Consider the following 8919-nt stretch of genomic DNA (forward strand, 5'->3'; position numbering starts at 1 on the left):
CACCGGCAGGCAGAAGTCTCATGCTTGCAGACGAAACACACGCACCACTCACTGGATATCAGTGTGGATTAGTGATGGGAAGTTCGATTCTTTTCCGCGAACCGGTTCTTTCGGACGGTTTGATTCAATAAACCGGTTGAAAAAAAAAAAAAAAAACAGTTCACCGGATACATAATCCATTGCGATGTATTTGTTATTAAATGAACTTACGTTTTGTCAGATTGCCCTTCATTCAAGCCCTCGGTTCACCCGCACTCATTACATTAGCACAAAATCAGTTCAGAATCAATCACCAAAAGAATCAGTTCGGTTCAGACGCGCTGTGAGTCAGTCGGCTTCACGCTGAATCACGAATGCGCAGTATCATCAGCTCCTCGGTTCTCGAATCGGACGCGTCCGAAAGAAACGGTTTTCGGTTCAGTTTACTGATGATCTGAAAACTGATACAACCGGTTCTTGACTCGAGAACACGAATCGCTCAAAACCCGGGTAGGAAAATCTGACGGTAGGATAAAATGTCAGGACACCGGCACGTGCTGCAGTTCAGTATCATCAGCTGCTCTACTCATGTTCATGTTCTGTTTACTACAAACTCAGTTTGTGAATCTGTCATCATTAACTATAAATACAGTACAGATATTTCATAAATCATCCCTTATTCATATTAAACATGTCTTTAGAGTCTTAATTATTGTCTAACTTCCCTGAAAACCCCTTTGGCCCATACATAATCTACAATATACAGATTAGAAACATGTAGCCCCTATCTTAAAAAAAAAAAAACGTATATATATATATATATATAGTTTTATCACACTTTCCGATGTTTAACAAAATACTTGAAAAATTACACGCATGCGCAGTATCATCAGTTCATTGGTTCTCAAATCGGACGCCTCCGAAAGAAACGGTTTTCGGTTCAGTGTACTGGTGATCCGAAAACCGATGCAACCAAGTACCAAAGACAGCAGCAGCAAACAACAGATGCTGCACAGCTCAGCATTGCAGGATTTGCAAGACCAGAACTGACCAAACAAGCAGTGCAACTTTATGATGCAAGTTCTCCAAGACAACAAGAAATTCATAATGTCATCATTAAGGATCTCCTCATTGGCTGCACTTTACCTCTGTCAAATGTGGGGGAGAGGCATTAAATAACTGAAATGTCATCTTTAACTGGAGGACAATATAGTGTGATACAATAATAAAATAGGTTCATTTGTATTTTCATGCACTTGTAATACAATAAAACCTTTGAAAACTTTTTTGATAGGAAACTAGTTCTGTTGACATAAAATAAAAATGTTCAATGGCAATGACTAGATGTAACAGTGGTATTTTTTTATTACATTTTTATATTGCCATTGGTTTAATGGGTTGAAAGGTTAAAATATTAATAGAATGTAAAAATGTACAATACCAATTTATAATCTTTTTTAATTTAATTACTTCATGGACTCGGGCGGACTCGACTCGGACTCGGCCTTTAAGAACTCGGACTTGAGTCCAACTCGGCCCCTTTTGGACTCGGACTCGGACTTGGACTCGATGTTTGTGGACTTGGTCTTGACTCGTACTCGACAAAGGTGGACTCGGACCCAACTCTATCATAAAGTCTTTGGTTTATGTCACCCTGCTTTCTCTTGTTCCCTAGTGTTTTTCTTGTTTCTTGTTTTTGGACTGCTTTTGTTATTGTTGACCCATTGCCTGTCTGGACTACAATTTTTGGATTCCCTCATTTAAACACTACTATTGGATCTCTCTGATGGGCCCCAACTTATTTACGCCCCTAGGGCTGGGCTTCGGGCCAATTTTCACATCATAGTTCACATGCGGGCCGGGCCTCGGGCCTTTTTTGGGTTATCCTTCTTTTTATATTTTTAGACATTAATAAAAAAAAATGAGAAATTGACGTTGACGATAGAAAAACAAACATAGAATGACATTTCATAACCTCATAACTTTTATAATGTGATAATTACACTGACATATGATTGACATGACAGTCTCACGCACGCACGCACACAGAAGATGTTCCATCAGCGCGACCCACAATTCACCTCATGTGCAAATAATGGAGACTATTAAGAGAAAAATCGCAGATGGCCAACTTAAAACGGTAAAAAAAACACCGGAGGAAAGGCAAACTTATGGTCTGTTTTTCAAATCGTTACAACCTTAAATTATGAGTCAACTGGTTATGCACAATGTACAATTTGCAAGGCTGTGCTAAGCTACGATAGTAAGAAGACGGGATCATCTCATATACAAAGGCATTTTGAGCATGGTGGATGTATCGGTAGCGGACCAACCAGCAGCAGCAAACAAATGAGTGTGAGTGATTTCCTTGCCAAACCAACTTCTTCTAGCGTGAAATCACTGATCCCAGATAAATGTGTGAATGTCTGTTGTAAGGACTTTCGGTCATCTGAAACGGTGGCAGGGAATGGTTTCATCCAGTTAGCGCAAGAGCTAATAAATGTAGGCACAGCGCATGGACGTCTTTCAGCAACAAGTTTACTCCCTGACTCCACCACAGTCTCTCGAAAGTGCAAAGAACTGGCAACTGCTAAGAGAGGGGATGTGGTTGAAGAAATCAATGGTGTCATGTCGTTGATAAATGTGGGCATGACAACTGACATGTGGACGGATGATCACCAGAAAATAAGCTACATGTCAATCACATGTCACTATGTCACACCACAATATGACATGAAGAGCAGGGTACTCACTACAACAAGCTTCCCAAACGAGGCCAAAACAGCAGACAATATTCGAAAAGAGTTGCAATTAGTCTCAGTCCTTGGATTTGATGCCTCTGTGATGAATTGCGTTGTCTGGGTAACCGATCAGGGCGCTAATTATGTTGCTGCTCTTCGCCCATACCGGCGCCTGGACTGTCAAAACCACCTGTATAACACTGTCCTTCGGCATACCTTGAACCCAGATGAGCTTTCAGAAGCAGTCCCATAAGTAGCAGAGACCCTTCAGGCCGCCAAGGCTTTAGTCCGATATATTAAGCAGTCAGGTCTGACAAGCCGGTTGTCAAAAACTGTCAAACAGATGGCAGAAACCAGATTTAGCACCGTATTTCTCACCCTGGAGTCAATTGAGGCAGTCTACGCAGAGTTACAGGAGATACTTCAGAGCCGTGGTCAGAGCCAGCGACTACACGATGTGTCCCCGGATGTGCTGGCTTCCCTGGTGCAATTTCTTTGACCTTTCTACGACGCACAAAGGCAGTTGGAGGGAGATAAATACCCAACACTGAACCTCATCGTGCCCTGGCTTCACAAGCTGAAACACCATTGCCAGCCAGATGTGTCGGACACTCCTTCCCAAGCAATTATCCGCCAATGACACCTTGAGTGGATAATAAAGAAAATCCACATCCAGCCACTTCACAAACTGGCCATATTCTTATGGCCAAAGTTCAGTCAGTTAAGATCAGAGAAGGACTGGGTTAAAACCTTCCACTGTGGATGCTATTCTTTTTCTCCACAATGCCCTTTAAGAGACTGTTCTAACTTTTAGTTTGATTGGTCTTTATTTTCATTTAACTTTTGGAAATTAATGGGAAAAATGGCCATGTTCTGTGGTGCATTTTTAAGGTATGATAACCTGCAAGTTTGTTTTTAATTTATTTTATTTTATTTGTTTAGATGAAGGTCTCATTGCTCATCTTGTTTGCGTGTGCTGTTGCGAGCAGCCTGAGCCTGCCTCAGTATCTCAGAAAATGTTGTTTTACTTAATGTGGTTTAATAAGTAAACATTTATTAAACTAACTGTCTGTGTGATATGCTTGAAGTGTTTTATATCTATTGATTTTATTGTAGCCAAGTAAAGTATTAGCGTTGATTTGAGAGGCTAAATTGATCAAACATGTTTACTCGCTGTCGGCTCGGCTGCTTCATCGCAGTGGTGGACAGTAACGGAGTAGCTTTACTTCGTTACTGTACTTAAGTACATTTTTCAAGTATCTGTACTTTACTTGAGTAATTTTATTTTGAGTAACTTTTACTTTTACTTCACTACATTCCGAAGCATAAAATCGTACTTTTTACTTCACTACATTTCATAAAACATATCGTTACTCCCTATAATATATCACGTGCTCCGAGACGCAAGCGGTGTCTGATTCATCATGAATGAACTGAGTCTTTTCAAAATAAACCTTTAAATCGGATCGCGAATCGCACCAAACGATTCGTTTAGGAATTAGAATGATCCAATTGCAGCTGTTCTGGAGTCGACCACTCACTGATTCAAATGAACCGTTTAGTGCGAGTCTCCAGAAGTAAGAACCGGGAGATCTTGTGAGCGCGCGTGCGTCTGATGTTGCTTAAAGTAAGTTATTAATGTCGAAATATTTGATTAATTATTGTAACTGAAAATCATATTTAGGTAAAAATTTTCAGTTGTTTGGGAACTAAATCTGTTGTAAAGAGTGATCTATTTAAGCCCACTGAAATGCTCGAGTGCAGACACATCAATTTTAGGTGAAAAAAAAAAAAAAAAACTTTAAATAACACAGATTAAATACAATAACTCATGCACGTTCAAATTCCCCGCTGCCATAATGTTAACAGTTTTATTAAAATGTCCTTTGTGACGTCTGTTTTTATATTGTTTATCAACAGTAACGTTATACATATGTATATTGTTTGGATTAACTAGACGAGTAACGTTAGACAGACATGAATGTTTATTCATAACCGTACTGAAAATAAGTCAATATTGTTAGCTGATGCTAACTGTCTAGCTAACAAGCTTGTTGGTGCTAAGTTGAGGTAATTTTTATAATGTCCAAATATTTTTATTCAACCACCTATATATATATATAGAGAGAGAGAGAGAGAGAGAGAGAGAGAGAGAGAGAGAGAGAGAGAGAGAGAGAGAGAGATTACATCTGGGTAGAAAAGAAAGGATGTGATGTTCAGAACATGGTAACTACAGTAATTATTAAAGTGGGAAGAGATGCACCCCGTTTGGCCAGGGTAGTTTTTAAACCATAGACAAGGTTTGAGAAGGAAAAAATAATTATGAAAATATAATTATATATGTTCTTCCTAACTTCAGGCCTTATTATCATGTCATATATAAAGTTACAGTACAGACCAAAAGTTTGGACACACTTTCTCATTCAAAGAGTTTTCTTTATTTTTATGACTAAGAAAATTGTAGATTCACACTGAAGGCATCAAAACTATGAATTAACACATGTGGAATTATATATGGAATTATATTAATAACAAAAAAGCTTGAAACAACTGAAAATATGTCATATTGTAGGTTCTTCAAAGTAGCCACCTTTTGCTTTGATTACTGCTTTGCACACTCTTGGCTTTCTCTTGATGAGCTTCAAGAGGTCGTCACCTGAAATGGTCTTCCAACAGTCTTGAAGGAGTTCCCCGAGAGATGCTCAGCACTTGTTGGCCCTTTTGCCTTCTGTCTGAGGTCCCGCTCACCCCTAAACCATCTGGATTGGGTTCAGGTCCGGTGACTGTGGAGGCCAGGTCATCACTCTCCTTCTTGCTCAAATAGCCCTTGATGCCTTCAGTGTGACTCTACAATCTTCATAGTCATGAAAATAAAAAAAACTCTTTGAATGAGGAGGTCTGCCCAAACTTTTGGTCTTTACTGTAACTTTGATGTTCTGTAAAACAAACTTTAAATTACTTTGTTCTTACTGGTGAAGATCAGATGGTCATCTCTGTTTTCTCTCAGGTACATCACAGTGTAAGCTTCACAGTGAACATTACTCTAATCAGCGTAGTCCATATCAACAACAAAAATATATCTTGACTCCATATAGTGGTTATTTTGGAAAAAATCCCAGGTATTTTGAGCAGTAGGATTATAAAAAAATATGTGCTAATATAACATTAAATTAAGTAGCCTATATAAAATTGCAAACATCTATCTTTCAGTACTTTTTTACTTAAGTACAAAAAAAATTGAGTACTTTTGTACTTTCACTTGAGTAAGATTGAAAAAGGAGTACTTTTACTTTTACTGGAGTAATATTTTACTATACGTATCTGTACTTTTACTCAAGTACTTGATTTGTGTACTTCGTCCACCACTGCTTCATCGTCATTAAAAAAAAATGCTCCAAACATTTATCTAAATTAGCTAACTTAATTAAGAAATGAAAAAATTAAAGAAATGAAAAGAAACATAACAAAAAACCTGACTTATTTAATGGCTGCAAATAGGGCAGGCTGCCGCTGTGTAATGAAAAAAAAAAGGGGCTTGTGTCGGACTCGGGCTGATAATTCTGATGAGCTGTCGGACACGGTTCGGGCTAGGGACTCAGCATCTCGGGCCATGTCCGGGCTTGGGCCTAGATTTGAGGCCCGTGCAGGCCTCTAACCTACACCATCATTCTCAATGGGATACCCCAGCCACAACTATCTCTCCACACACAATGGCCGACTCTAGGCCTGTGTCTCCACACAAGATGGCCGCCAGCCTATGCCACTGCACAAGATGGCCACCAGCCCAGCGACACTGCACAAGGTGGCCGTCAGGCCAGCGCCACTCCACAAGGTGGTCGCTAGCCCAGTGCCTCAGCACAAGGTGATCGCCAGGCCAGAGCCACAGCCCAAGATGGCCACCGGTCCAGCGCCACTACTCCAGATGGTCGCAGAGAACTACAACAGTATAAAAGTGCCATGACAAGTCTCAGTTAGTCTAGTATAGAACACATAGCCAGGTTTTTTTTTTTTTTTTATTATTAAATGAAAAGACAAGAAAAGGAAAAGTGCTGGTGTTAGTTGGTTAAGTGCAGGCGAAAAAGAGGAGTCTTTAGATGTTTCTTGAAAATGAGTAAAGACTCCGCGGTACAAATTTAGAGTGGGACGTCATTCCACCAGCTGGGCACAGTCCAGGAAAAGGTCCGTGAGAGTGATTTTGAACTTCTTTGGGATGGCACCACAAGGTGTCGTTCACTTGCAGAGCGCAAATTTCTGGAGGGCACATAAGATTTAGCCAGTGAGTTTAGGTAAGTTGGTGCCGTGCCAGTGGTCATCTTGTAGGCAAGCATCAGTACCTTGAATTTGATGAGAGCGGCTACTGGTAGCCAGTGTAACCTGATGAGGAGAGGAGTAACGTGAGCTTTTTTTGGTTCATTGAAGACAATCCTCGCTGCTGCATTCTGGATCATTTGCAGAGGTTGACAGTACATGCAGGAAGGCCCGCCAGGAGCACATTACAATAGTCCAGTCTGGAGAGAACAAGAGCTTGGACAAGAAGTTGGGTTGCTTGCTCTGACAGGAAGGGTCTAATCTTCCTAATGTTGTATAAGGCAAACCTGCAGGACCGGGTCGTTGTAGCAATGTGGTCTGTGAAGCTTAACTGATGATCCATCACAACTCCTAGGTTTCTGGCTGTCCTCGAAGGAGTTATGGTTGACGAGCCCAGCTGTATAGAGAAGTTGTGATGAAGCAATGGGTTAGCTGGAATCACCAGGAGTTCTGTCTTCGTAAGGTTAAGCTGGAGGTGATGGTCATTCATCCAGCTAGAAATGTCACTCAGACAGGCTGAAATGCGAGCAGCTACCGTCGGGTCATCTGGCTGGAATGAGAAGTAGAGTTGGGTGTCATCAGCGTAGCAGTGATAAGAAAAGCCATGCTTCTGAATGACAGATCCTAAAGATGTCATATAGACGGAGAAGAGAAGTGGTCCAAGTACTGAGCCTTGAGGAACCCCAGTAGCAAGGTGGTGTGACTTTGAAACATCACCCCTCCAAGACACACTGAAGGATCTGTCAAAGAGGTAGGATTAACCCACAGGAGAGCAGTTCCAGAGATGCCCATCTTTCTGAGGTTGGACAGGAGAATCTGGTGATTAACAGTGTCAAAAGCAGCAGACAGGTCCAGTAAGATGAGTACCGGGGATTTGGAAGCTGCTCTTGCTAGTCGCAGGGCTTCAGTAACCGAGAGCAGAGCAGTCTCAGTTGAGTGGCCACTTTTGAAGCCAGATTGGTTGCTGTCCAGGAGGTTGTTCTGTCCAAGGAACATGGAAAGCTGCTTGAACACAGCTCGCTCAAGTGTCTTTGTAATGAATGGAAGAAGGGATACCAGTCTGTAGTTTTCAAGAAGCACTGGATTTAGAGATGGTTGCTTGAGCAGTGGGATTACCCGCGCCTGCTTGAATGCTAAGGGAAATGTTCCAGAGTGAAGAGAGGAGTTGATAATGTGAGTAAGCGAAGGTATGACTGAAGAAGAGATCGCTTGAAGGAGGTGAGTGGGGATCGGATCAAGTGGACAAGTAGTGGGATGATTGGACAGGAGAATTTTGGAGACGTCCATCTCTGAGAGTGGGGAGGAGGAGGATAAAGAGTGTGTCGGTCATTGTGAAGTTGTCCTCAGTCTGCGGTGTGGAGAATTGGTCACTGATGGATCTTGTCTTATTTGTGAAGAAAACTGCAAAGTCATCCACTGTAAGAGTCGATGGAGGAGGTGGAGGCGGCGGATTAAGAAGAGAAGAGAAAGTCTTGAAGAGTGTCCGAGCATCACAGCAGCTGTAAATTTTGTTGTGGTAGTAGGATGTTTTAGCTGTGAAGACATTTGCAGAGAAGGAAGAGAGGAGAGATTGATACACACTGAGGTCAGTAGAGTTTTTTGATTTCTGCCAATTCCTCTCTGCAGCACTGAGTTTAGAGCGATGTTTACGGAGACCCTCGGACAGCCAGGGAGCAGATGGGGCAGTGCGTGCTGGTCTAGACAACAGTGGGCAAAAGTTGTCCAAGCAAGATGTTAAAGTGGAGCAAAGAGTGTCCGTAGCACTGTTCGTGTCCAGAGCAGAAAACTGAGAGAGTGGAGGAAGTGAGGATGAAACCACAGCAGATAGGCGAGATGGAGAGAGTGAGCGTAGGTTCCGTCGAAAGGTGACCTGCGTTGGAGTGTGTGCCAC

This window comes from Carassius gibelio, chromosome B21 (assembly GCF_023724105.1).
Source record: "Carassius gibelio isolate Cgi1373 ecotype wild population from Czech Republic chromosome B21, carGib1.2-hapl.c, whole genome shotgun sequence".
Classification (NCBI taxonomy): Eukaryota; Metazoa; Chordata; class Actinopteri; order Cypriniformes; family Cyprinidae; genus Carassius; species Carassius gibelio.